This window comes from Gorilla gorilla, chromosome 3 (assembly GCF_029281585.2).
Source record: "Gorilla gorilla gorilla isolate KB3781 chromosome 3, NHGRI_mGorGor1-v2.1_pri, whole genome shotgun sequence".
In the NCBI taxonomy this organism is placed as follows: Eukaryota; Metazoa; Chordata; class Mammalia; order Primates; family Hominidae; genus Gorilla; species Gorilla gorilla.
The window spans coordinates 67783167-67796808 of record NC_073227.2 but is presented as its reverse complement, the minus strand read 5'-3'; the positions used below and the strand labels follow the sequence as shown (position 1 = coordinate 67796808).

General features: G+C 32.9%; 1 long non-coding RNA gene across 1 annotated transcript; it reads right to left on the bottom strand.

Annotated features, from left to right (window-relative positions):
- Window positions 1–979: 979 nt before the first annotated feature.
- Window positions 980–13068, bottom strand: LOC129533330 (uncharacterized). The gene is made up of 3 exons (XR_008679471.2): window positions 13014–13068; window positions 5957–6018; window positions 980–1289 (listed from the first exon to the last, which is right to left on the bottom strand). It is a non-coding gene; the product is annotated as an uncharacterized lncRNA (long non-coding RNA).
- Window positions 13069–13642: the final 574 nt, after the last annotated feature.

Sequence of the window (13642 nt, the reverse complement as noted above, 5' to 3'; positions counted from 1 at the left end):
AATTCCTCCTTGTCCTTGTCCTCTTTCATAGAATATACCTCTCTTCAACTAAAGGAAATTACTTAGAAACTACATTTTTTGTCATGGTTTTACTCAAAATCTCTTTTCAATGTAATAGACTTAACATTTAAAATTCTTTAGAAATGTACAGATTCTAGTGATTCTGGAATAAATATAAATTGCAGTAGTACTGGGATATAATTTTCCCTTTGAACACAGATATTAACAATTCTTTTTAAAATAGTGATTTTCTTCAACAATGCAAGATTTTTTTCTTTTCAAGGAAGAAATGTGGTAGATAAGCATAGTATAATTTTTAAGACATAATGATGTGGACCATTACTGCCAATTTCTGTGCTTAGATAGTACGGCTACACTGATCTAAAAAGTAAAACCACCTAATAAAAAATACATGAATACATTTTATATGTTTTCTTCCTACTTTCTTTAAGGTTTTAGTATATTCATATAAAGTATTGAATTTAAGCAGTTTGCATAAGATAGCATTATTCTTGTTTTTGTTTTGCATATTTTGGTTTGGTTTGGTAAAGAAATATTTAATTTTAGTAAAGTTAATAGCATCATTTTTCTTTGGAATAAGTTAGAGTCAGCCAATTTTTTATCAGTGTTATTGAGCAAGTTTTCTATACAAAGAACTGATTTAGGTGATTGAGATAAATCGGTGAACAAATAGACAAAGATTTCTATATTTGTGGAATATACATTGGTCAGGGGAAGCAGATAAGAAAAACAAACATTAAAAAATATAAATGTCAGAACCTCGAAGGCACTGTTGATTAAAGGTTGTTTAGAGCAAAATAGGGAGATCAGGGATACCTGAAAAAGGGTGGAAAGGTGAAGATTTACACTGGCCTAAATTTCCTATTCAATCTGGCTGCTGGTAAGTCAATATAATCTTCATCTATATTAGCTATGGTAACAATAGCTACTCTAACAGAAACATCTCTAATTTCAATGATAATGTTAGCATAATTGGATTTATTTTTTACTTATGCAAATTCCAAAACATATTTCTTGGTAAATAAGAGCTTCTCTTCCAAGTAGTAATTCATTCCAAACTTCTGCCATCTTGCGCTCTGCCATCTTCAAGCCTGTGGCTTCTTAGGTTGTGAGTTCCTCTGCTTCAAGTCAGAAGCAACATATGAGTATTTCCGAGTAGGAGCATTGAGGGCTACCTTGGGAGTACACATATCACTATAACTGCATTCCATTGGCTCACACTCGCTGTAAGATGACTTCTATAGAGGCTTGAAAACTGTTCTGTATGCCTAGAAAAGAAGAGGGAAATAGCTGGGTAATCAGGTTGCCCTGTTTAAAATGATTATCACCTATCACTCCATCTCTCTTACTTGAGCCATACTAACTTCTTTGTTGTTTTTAGTGTACTCAGATGCATTCCTGCAAGAACTTTGCATTGACAATTCTAAATGCCAGATTACTTTTCTGTAAATATATATGTACATGGCTCCCTCCCTTGCTTCATTCCTGCCATAGATCAAGGGCTACTATACTACGGAGGTCTTCCCTCACACGTTATCATTTTACTCTCTCCTTTTTCTGTTTTACTGTTTTCCAAACATGTATACACACACACATACATATACACACATACACACACACTTATGATACATAAATTATATAATGTGTATGTAATACATACATAATTAACATATAGTATTTGTTTTAAATAAATAACGTGTCTCTGTTTTTATTTCTATCCAGTAATTTCTGCTTTGGAAAGTTAAATATTAGATTGAGAGGTTATATTCTGCTTAATTTGCCTGAATATATGTATCTTCCTAGAATATTTATTTATTTTCTGTGTCCTTTACTTAGCAAAAAGCTATATGAGTTTGGATTTTTACATTATTTCATCACAGTATCACCAGCATAAAAAATAAATGTCTGTACCACATCATAGGTGCTCATTAAGTATGTGTTGAATGAATGAATGTGTGAATATCTCTATAACGTTATTCTATTTGTGTTTTTATATCTATATCTCTCAATAGGCTTCCTGAAGGCAAAAAATTTATCCCATTATTTTCTCCTATACTTCCAGAATACAGCTGTTTTCCTAATATGTGGAAGGTGCATGATAAACATTGGATGAAGTGATGAAGGAATTAAAAAAAAAATCACAGGAGGAAAGTGATGCCGGGAGAGTTGAATACATTTTCCATCACAGCAATGCATAGAAACCATGTCTTTAGTCATGTTGGTCTCACTTTAAAACTCACATATTGTATTCTCTATCAGATTGTTTCCAAGCACTTACAAGTCTCTTATCTTCGTGTTGCTAAATGCAATAAGGCTTCACTCTTCATCAGTACAATAACCATAATTTGACATTCTTACTTTATGTGTAATACATTCAATTGAACAATAGGTATTGAGTTATAAAGTACGAGTGTGGCATATATCCTAAATGAGGATTTGAATGAAACTAGAATATCATTATCTTTGAAAAGAAAATGTATTCATGTAAACCAATAAGTCATTATTTTTGGCCAACAAGAGAGAATGTGCCCATATTTTATGATATTCAAAAATATGCTAGCATTTCTTATCCAGTCTCATTATTTCATTTATGATAAGGCATTCCAGTTTCATTTACTTTATTAGAGTATTTTAAATTATTGCATAACATGCCTTAGCCCACTTGTAACATAAATAGAATAGTTACATTTGATTATCACTGTTTGGGATTGGATTTTCTGGAGAACTGGAAAAACATCTGTGTCTTAATTTTTATCCCTAATTTATGTCGTTTTGACCTTCACTGCACTTTTAATATCATCTTATCTTTCTAAGTTACAAAATGCTGTGACCTTTTATTACAAAAGAAAAAAATAAAGTAACTTATTTGAAATGAAATAGAGAACCTCAATTTGTTAAATTCAATACCAAGAGAGCAAATATGACTCATTCAGGGCATAAGAACTTTAAATTGCCCAAGAACAGGGACCATAATATAATACTTAATACTAATGAAGAGGGTATGATTGTGACTGGCTTTTATAAGTAATTCAGGATGCGTTTAGTGTAAGTTCTTGAAAATGATATCTATCTTTAGAAAAATTAGCCCTTAAAAATCTAGTGTCTTAATTTTCTAAAATAAAAAAAAATTAAACACAACCTGGAAATAATCAAGGCAGTAGACAGTCCTTTTAAGCTTTGTGGATTTGGTGTCCCTATTTCTGTAACCTAAATTATTTTATCCATTTTATACCATTGTTCTGAGACTAATTTAATATAGTCATGTGTGCTGGCTAATTTTATGTGTCAGTTTGGCTGGGCTATGGTGCCTACATATATGGTTATTCTGTACATTTATGTGAGGGTGTTTTTGGATAATATTTACATTTAAATCAGGGAACTCTGAGTTAAGCAAATTGCCTTCCATAACATGGGTAGGTATCATTCAGTCAGTTGGAGTCTGACCTACCCTGAGGGAGAGTATGGAATACCACTAGCAGACTACTTTTGGACTTTACCTGCAACACTAGCTTTTCCTGGTTTGCTATGGGTCTGTATATGGGTCTGTAGACTTGGAGTGCAACTCTATCTTTATTCTCCAGCCTGCCAGTCTCCTTCTCCCATCAGATTTTGCATTTGCCAAGACTTCATGATTGTGTGACTCCATTCCTTAGAACAAATCTCTTTACATATTTATATACACCCTATTGATTCTGTTTCTCTTAAGAAACCTTACAAATATACCACATAAAGTATTAATTTTGAAATTTGTTAACATAATCTTTTCTCAATACTTAAATAACTGTTTGAAAAATTTTAAAAAATACATCAAACTCATCTAATGGAATCAAGCCAGGAATGGCAGCTCATGCTTATAATCTCAGTACTTTGGGAGGCTGAGGCAAGAGGATTAATTGAGGCCAGGAGTTTGTGACCAGCTTGGGCAACATAGTGAGACCTAGTCCCATGTACTAGGGAAGCTGAGGTGGGAGAATTGCTTAAGCCCAGAAGTTAGAGGCTGTGGTGAGCTTATCATGGTGCCACTGCACTCCAGACTTGGTGACAGAGCAAGACTCTGTTTCTAAATATTACATAGATGGCTATAAAAATTATTCTCTATTATCCAGAAATTAAACATTTCTTAAATTTTAATTCTTTTTCATTGTTAGTAATAGAGAGGAAGTACATTGTTTGCTTACACTGTGCTGGGCAAAATTATAGCCACATCAACTCTTAGTTTTTTTTGTTTTTTTTTTTTGAGACGGAGTCTCGCACTGTCAGCCAGGCTGGAGTGCAGTGGCGTGATCTCTGCTCACTGCAAGCTCCACCTCCCCGGTTCATGCCATTCTCCTGCCTCAGCCTCCCGAGCAGCTGGGACTACAGGCGCCCGCCACCACGCCCGGCTAATTTTTTGTATTTTTAATAGAGACAAGGTTTCACGGTGTTAGCCAGGATGGTCTCGATCTCCTGACCTGACCTCATGATCTGCCCGCTTTGGCATCCCAAAGTGCGGGGATTACAGGCGTGAGCCACCGCGCCAGGCTGGACTCTCAGTTTTAGCTTATATTCTCATTTCCCATCATAGGTAACCTCTTTAAAAGACAGTCGTGTTATTTAGTTGTTTCAGAACTACTGATTGTACTGCCACTATTAAAGTAATTTTGTAAAAACACCTTAACACCTTCTTCATACTTACAAGTTGAGGTTTAACATTTGTATTGTATATTCAATTAATGACAAAGGGTGTAATTTCTATTCAATTTAAAATGTTAATATTTTTAAATAAAATAATTATATTTGTTGTTTAACATATTTTCTAGATGTAATTATAATTAGTGATTATAATCTTTTTGAGCTATTTTTTCCATACTTGTTGACTTAGAATTTTATTCTAATGTAATAAATTGTGTGCTTCCATTTATACATTTTCTCCAACAAGTACATTTTTTCTTATTCTAAGCCTCTCTATGTTAAAATTTACTCTTTTTGGATTGAGTTAATATTATATTAATTATTAATAATTATAATAATTATATAGTAATTATTATATACAATAAATATAATAATTATATAATAATTATTATATACAATAAATATAATAATTATATAATAATTATTATATACAATAAATATAATAATTATATAATAATTATTATATACAATAATTATAATAATTATATAATAATTATTATATGCAATAAATATAATAATTATATAATAATTATTATATACAATAAATATAATAATTATATAATAATTATTATATAATAAATATAATAATTATATTAATTATAATATTAAAATTAATTATTAATATATAATTTATCATTATTATATAGTTAATAAAATAATAATGTGAATGTACTTATTAATTTGGAATATATTTTTAATTTGATGGGATTTTTTCTTCAATTAGTTCATGTATCAAACTAGATTATAAAGGTTTCGCTGTTATTTTATTTTAAAAAAATTTATATGGGTACAGCAATGCAAGTCAATTATTTTTGTCGCCATCGGAGTTATATACCAAAAATAACACTGTTCTATCATCAAAAATTATTTCGTGATTTTTTAGCTGAAAATGTGATTATTTTTCCTTCAATTTTCTTGAAAGGAAAGAGTTAGAAACCTCCTGCTTTATAAAGTGATTTGTTACTCACTCATTAAAGTCATTCACTTTCTCACTACTGACACCAATATTTCAAAGTGTTACATTTTTGGCACTCCTGATTGTTTTGCATCCTGGGTAAAATCAAAATTAAGGAATGTGTTAGAGACATATCTTCCTTTTAGAATCTGAGAGAAGGAAATTTGTGACAGTCAGATGTAAAGGACACAATCACAAATGTTTTCTTAGGAGAACTAGCGTTAACAGAGAGGAGCATTGGAAGTGGATATCTCAAAAGCAATGAATGTCTCTTGGAAAATTATTACAAACACCCAGTGGAACACTCACCCCATGTTGAAGATGGCAGCTTGTTGACTGAAGTACCCAAAACATCTTAACACTGCTTGTCACTGCTCAATTTGAGAAAAGAATGTGTGACTAATAAACAAATAAAATACAAATGAATAAATGAATAAAAAAACTACTTGAGATTGGTATTACGATTATCCTCTTATTTCCAAAGAGGAAAATTAAATTGAAGTTGGGAATTCATCATATTTATTACTGTAGATTAGCTGCTCTAAAATGTTTTGCCATTGTTGTACAAAACATACTTGATTACACATAAACGATGGTTCCTCTGAGACCTCATGAAAGTGACTCCTGCTCTGGAACTATTCACATAGAATCAACTCCCAATTGATTTGGATAATTAAGGTTACTAGAGGAAATTTCAAATTATAAAAATGTGGTTATTCCTGCAACCCCAGCACACTTGATGTGAAACTATGATGTATACATGATAGCTATATAGGCAGAAATCTGTACATTGCTTCCATATATATTTTTCCAGTGCACATACACACAAATCAAAAATTTTGTTTTCTTTTCTATTAAATATGATGAATACTCATAACTCACACATATATGATTACTGATGTTTATATATCTCAAAATAAGATTATATACTATGCAATCATTATGTAATATATACACTACAAAGTATTATTTGAGCCATTCTTTCTAGAATGTTGCATAGTATTACCATCTACTTTGTCTTCAAATATAAGATTCTGGAAGAGATTATACAATCTTCTTCCCATGAGCTTCTTTACTAATGATAGTAATTATTTATGTACTTTCTTCATGTTTCATTAAAAAATATATTGGAAAGTATGCATACCAATTCATAATAAGGCAGTTGACTTCTAGTCTTTATATGGAGTGTAATTTTGGCCCACATTACATATGGAACATAAATTTAGGAATAAATGCAAATATAGATATGTATAGATATGTACTATGCAGGTGGATACATAGTTAGAAACATCATCATTTTGTTCTTCTTGTTGTTTAGAGACTGGGTCTCTCTCTGTCATCCAGGGTGGAGTGCAGTGGTACAATCATAACTCACTGCAGCCTCAAATTACTGGCCTCAAGCGATCCTTACACCTCAGCCTCATAAATCGCTGGGATTACAGGCATGAGCCACCGTGCCTGGCTATCATCAGAATTTTTATTTTAATGCAGGATTTTTATACTGAAAAGCAAACAGGTAGCTTATGCAATATCACAGAAATTAATAAGATAGATATGAGGTTGAGGTGGAGATGAGTGAAAAACATTCAATACTGATTGTAATTTTGAATTTCTTCACCCAATATATTCACAAACAGTAACTACAGCTCTATGTGACCAAGTTTATATAGAGATTATAAGAAATATTACCACACATTTCAGAGAAGAGCAAGAATAGAAAGATAACTTTCTTAATGTAGAATTAAAAAGTAAAAACAGAAATATTTTATTCTTAATCTACACTTTAGTGTATCATTCTATTTCTTAGACTATGAACTTGAGATCCAAAATAATGGCTTTAAAAATTTTATTCCACACATACACTCAGTATGTGGTGTTTGAATGAATATATACTGGATATGGTTACTGACTTATTTGCACTATATGGTCTATATAGTATGATTTTATTAACTACATATCGATTGTATTCAGTTAATTTTTATTTAGTTTTACTTGGTATTTCTCATAATGCTGGAGGTTTATTCAGAAACAAAATTTGATTTAAGTATTTCATTTTTGGGCTTGGTGATATCCAGTCAGTTACACATGTAAGTCATCAGACCAATTAAGTTAAATACATAATCACAGTCTATCCTGCATTATATAAATTGTTTGTTTCACAGTAATATATATTTTTTCTCTTGATCGCTACTTCAACTATACCTTCATTTCTCCTAAAAAGACAAGTTTGGTTGTTTTTTTTTTTCTGATACTCATGGATGTGCTTTAGGGAGATATTAAGATTGAGTCTATAAATTTTAGTAACGAGTTTATGGTAATGAAGTTTAAAGGCTCACCTATTCTATATGTGTGTGTGCATGTGATTATATATATACATAAATACATAAACATAAAATATAAAAATATATATGTCTTTAAGTATAACTACTTTATATAAATATATGATACATGTATATATAAATATAAAAAGTATGTAGTTATCTGGTAAATGCCTTCCTAACAAATATTTACTACCTGTAATCATGTTCTTCTCTTAGCGACTATAATCTTAAAATTATAGAAGTTTATTTCTCTCTGTGTTAACATAGTCTAAAACTGAGCTATCAAAGGTCAAATACTTATATGGTAGCTCTATGATCACAAAATTCAGGCATCTTTCTGTGATTGCTTTAGTATTTGACATGTAAGAATTGTGTCTCGTGTTTTCAGATGCCTTTCTAAGTTCCAAATATAATGTCCGCATTCCATTATTAGAAAGAGAAATATATAAATACGTGTGTAACTTCTTCGTTTAAGAATACATGTGTATAACATTTTTACTTATATTCCACACAGCAGATGGTTCTGCTTGGCCACAGTGAAGGTTTGGATATGAGGTCTTTATTCCATGTATCTCTGTGCCAAGCTAAAATGTGAAGATTTTATTAGAAGTGTTTGCATATTGGTAAAAAATGATCAATTTATGGTACTGATTTATAAAAACCAAGTGATCAAAGAATTAAAAAGGAAAATATTTGATATGGATTATAATAGTAGTTTACCATATCTATAATATATACATATCTGTAAACCTACTGGTGTGAAAATGATATTGAATAAGAAACTGTATTTTTATCTTTATTTTTCTAAATTTTTTTATTTTTAATTTTTGGGCACATAGCAGGTGTCTATATTTTTGAGGTACATGACATATTTTGATACAGGCATGAAATGCATAATAATCACATAGTGGAAAATTAGGTATCCATCCCTAAAAGAACATCTCATTTCTGTTAGAAATAATACAATTATATTATTTTAGTTATTTAAAAATGTACAACTAAATTATTATTGACTATAATCCCCCCGTTGTGCTATTAAATATTATTTCCTATTTATTCTAAGACTTTCTTTTGTACCCATTAACCAGCCCACCTCTTCCACACCCTACCTCTGCACTTTCCAGCTTTTTGGGTAACTATTCTTCTATTCTCTTATCTTCAATTGTTTTGATTTTTGGATCTCACAAATAAGTGAGAACATGTGATGTTTGTCTTTCTGTGACTGGCTTATTTTACTTAATATTATGACCCCCAGTTCCATCCATGTTGTTGCAAATGACAGAATCTCATTCTTTCTTAGGGCTGAATAGTACTTCGTTGTGTATAAATCCCATATTTTCTTTATCCATCCATCTGTTGATGGACACTTAGGTTGTTTCCAAATCTTGTCTATTGTGTACAATGCTGCAACAAACATGAGAGTGCAGATATTGCTTTGATTTTTCACTTCCTTTCTTTTGGGTATATACCCAGCCGTGGGATTGCTGGATAGTATAGTGGCTCTATTTTTAGTTTTTGAGGAAACTCCAAGCTATTTTTCATAGTGGTTGCACTAATTTACTTTCCCACCAACAGTGTATAAGAGTTATTTTCTCCAGTATTTGTTATTGCTTGACTTTTGGATAAAAGCCCGTTTAACTGGGGTGAGGTAATATCTCATTGTAGTTTTGATTCACATTTCTCTGATGATCTATTATGTTGAGGACCTTTTCATGTGCCTGTTTTCCATTTGTATACCTTCTTTTGAGACATGTTTATTCAAATCTTCTGCCCATTTTTAATTGGATTATTAGATTTTTTTTCCAGAGAGTCGTTTGAGCTAGTTACATATTCTTGTTATGAATCCATTGTCAGAAGGGTAGTTTGCAAATATTTTCTCCATTCTGTGGGTTGTCTCTTCACTTTGTTGATTGTTTCCTTTGCTGTGCAGAAGCTTTTTAACTTCATGTGATACCATTTGTCCATTTTAGTATTGCTCAAGAAATTTTTGCCCAGACCAATGTCTTAAGAGATTTCCCCCAATGTTTCTTGTAGTAGCTCATAGCCTGAGGTCTTAGATTTAAGTCTTTAATTGATTGTGGTTTATTTTTTGTATATGGCAAGATATAGGAGTCTAGTTTCATTCTTTTGCATATGAATATCCAGTTTCCCAGCACCATTTATTGAAGAGACTGTCTTTTCCCCAATGTATGTCCTTGTCAAAAATGAGTTCACTGTAGGTGTGTAGATACGTTTCTGGGTTCTCTATTCTGCTCCATTTATCTATGTGTTTGTTTTTTTATGACAATATCATACTGTTTTGGTTTCTATAGCTCTGTAGTAAAATTTGAAGTCAGGTAATGTGATTCCTCCAGTGTTGTCCTTTTTGCTTAGTGTAGCTTTGGCTATCCTGGGTCTTTTACAGTTCTGTATAAATTTTAGGATTATTTTTTCTATTTCTGTGAAGAATGTCATTGGTATTTTGATAGAGATTGCATTGAATTTGTAGAATCTGTAGATATCTTTGGATAGTATGAACTTTTTTTTTTTTTTTTTTTGAGACAGAGTCTCGCTCTGTCACCCAGGCTGGAGTGCAATGGCACAATAGTGGCTCACTGCAACCTCCGCCTCCTGGATTCAAGTGATTCTCCTACCTCAGCCTCCTGAGTAACTGGGATTACAGGTATCTATTATTATACCTGGCTAAGTTTTATATTTTTGTAGAGAAGGGGTTTCACCATGTTGGCCTAGCTGGTCTTGAACTCCTGACCTCAGGTGATCCACTCACCTTGGCTTCCCAAAGTGCTGGAATTAGATGAGTGAGCCACCGTGCCCAGCCAGTATGGACATTTTAACAACATTGAAACTTCAAATCCATAAACATGGAATATCTTTCAATTTTTCTGTGTCCTCTTCAATTCTTTTCATCAGTGTTTTATAATTTTCATTGTAGAAATCTCACTTCTGGCTGGGTTCAGTGGCTCATGCCTGTAATTCTGGCATTTTGAGAGGCCAAGGTGGGCAGATCACAAGATCAGGAGTTTGAGACCAGCGTGCCAACATGGTGAAACCCCATCTCTACTAAAAATACAAAAATTAGCCAGGCGTGGTAGTGTGCACCTGTAATCCCAGCTACTTTGGAGACTGAGGCAGGATAATTGCTTAAACCCTGGAGGTGGAGGTTGCAGTGAACCAAGATCACACCATTGCACTCCAGCCTAAGAAATTTGGTTATTTCCTAGGTGTTTATTTAATTTTTGGCTAATGTAAATGTGATTACTTTTTAAATTTATTTTTTACATTGTTCACTGTTGACATATAGAAATGCCACCAATTTTTGTGTGCTAATTTTGTATCCTGCAACTTTGCTAAATTTATTTATCAGTTTGAATAGTTTTTTGGAGGAATACTTAGGTTTTTCCAAATATAAGTTCCTATCCTCTGCAAAGAAGAATAATTCTTCTTCCTTTCCAATTTTGATGTTCTTTATTTATTTCTCTTGTCTGGCTGCTCTAGCAAGGACTTCTAGTACTATGTTGAATGACAGTGGTGACAGTGAACATCCTGTCATGTTCCAGATCTTAGAGAAAAGGCTTTCAGTTTTCCCCCCGATTCAGTAGGACACTAGCTATAGTTTGTCATATATGGCTTTTATTATGTTGAGGTATGTTCCTTCTATCCACAGTTTTTTGAGGATTTTTATCGTGAAGATGTTGACTTTTATCAAATGGCTTTCCAACATCAATTGAAATAATCATACTGTTTTTGTTCTTCATTTTGTTGATATGTTTCCCATTGATTGATTTTCATATGTTGAACCATCCTTGAATTCCTGGGATAAATGTCAGTTGGTCATGATGAATAATATTTTTAATGTATTGTTGAATTTGATTTGCTAATATTTTGTTGAGAATTTTTGCATTAAAATTCATCAGAGATATTAGCATGTGATTTTGTTTTGTATCTTTTTGTGGCTTTGATATCAGGGTAATACTGGCCTCATGAATCTGGAAGTATTTCCTCCTCTTATTTTTTTTAACAGTTTAAGTAGGATTGGTATTAGTTCTTCATTAAATATTTGGTAGAATTCTGCAGTGAAGCCATCAGGTCCTAGGCTTTTCTTTACTGGGAGACTTGCTATTACACCTTTGACCTGGTTACCTGTTACTGATCTCTTCAGGTTTTGGTTTTCTTTATGGTTCAATTTTGATTGGTTGTGTGTTTCTAGGAATTTATCCACTTATTCTAGATTTTCCAATGTATTGGCATATAGTAGCTCATAGTAGACTCTAATGATCCTTTGAATTTCTGTGGTATCAGTTGTAATGTCACCTTTTTAATCTCTAAGTTTGCAGGTTCCCTTTTGGGTGTGTCTAGAAATGTCATCTGGGAGCTAGGGCCTGGAATGGGGGCCTAATGATTCTGACCAGTGCTCTATCCTACTTTGGCAAGTAGGATGCGAGACAAAGTCCTCTTTATTCTTCACTATCATCTCCTTAAGCAGAAGAAAGGAGTCACTTTTGTTGCTGCAAGTTGCATTGCCTGGGGGGATGTATGGCTAACACACTTCCTTAGCCACCTCAGCTGGTGTCTCCCTAGGTCATGTTCCACTCTAGTTTACTGGCTGTAAGCATAGCCTAGCACTAGGAGTGGCCCAGGAATTACTGTCCTTGTGTCCTAGACTGCCTTTAAAATTTACCTAGGACCCCACAGCACTTCAGCTCATGGTGGTGTGGCTTGCTGAGAAACTCAAGTTTTGACCACTAAAAAGGGCAATACCCCTCTGGCAAGGGCTGCTCCAAATGCTCTCTTCATGTATGGATGCTGGCTGATCCTGGCAGAGATTTTTTTCTTTACTGTGACAGGGCAGCATAGAGTTTAATGTAAATTTCCTCAGTTGCTGTACTGTCCCTTCCAAAAGCACACAGATTATCTCTCTGCATCACTCCGCTGCTGCCATGGGGATGGGGGAGGGGTGGCATCAGTGATTCAAGACTTTCTCTTCTGCCCTCCTCAATACCTCTTTCAGTGATATAAAGTTAAAACCTGGTACTGTGATCGCTCACCTGATTTTTGGTTTCTGTGACAGTGCTTTTCTGTGTGCAGACAGTTAAGATTTGGTGTTCTAGCAGGGGAGATGAAAAGTGTAGACTTCTATTTCACCATCTTGCTCTGCCCCCAAAAGCATATTTTTAAAAGAGCAAATACATATGTCTAACTTACAATGCTTCCTGTCTTATTTCCATTGAAATGAAAAGTTCAAAAATAGCTTTTATAAATATTGGAGAGCAAGCAAATATGGCGTAATAGCTCTTGACTAAGCAGGGTTTCTTTTAAGACATAAAGTTTAGGTAAATGTTGCAAAATGTAAGATAATATAGCCAATTAATAACAATTAATGTCTCCCGTGGACGCCCAGCTTTAAAATTTCTCTCTTTTGTACTCTGTCCCTTTATTTCTCAAGTCAGCCGACGCTTAAGGAAAATAGAAAAGAACCTACGTGACTATCGGGGCAGATTCCCCGATACATGTTTAGTGTTACTATATTTTCTTAGAGAAGAATTGACCTACTTATCATTAATGACCCACTTTATCTCTAATTATCTTCCTTGTTTGGAAGTCTATTTTGTCCAAAATTAATATAGTTACTCCAGCTTTTTAAATTAGTATTTACATAGTTTATCATCCTTTATTC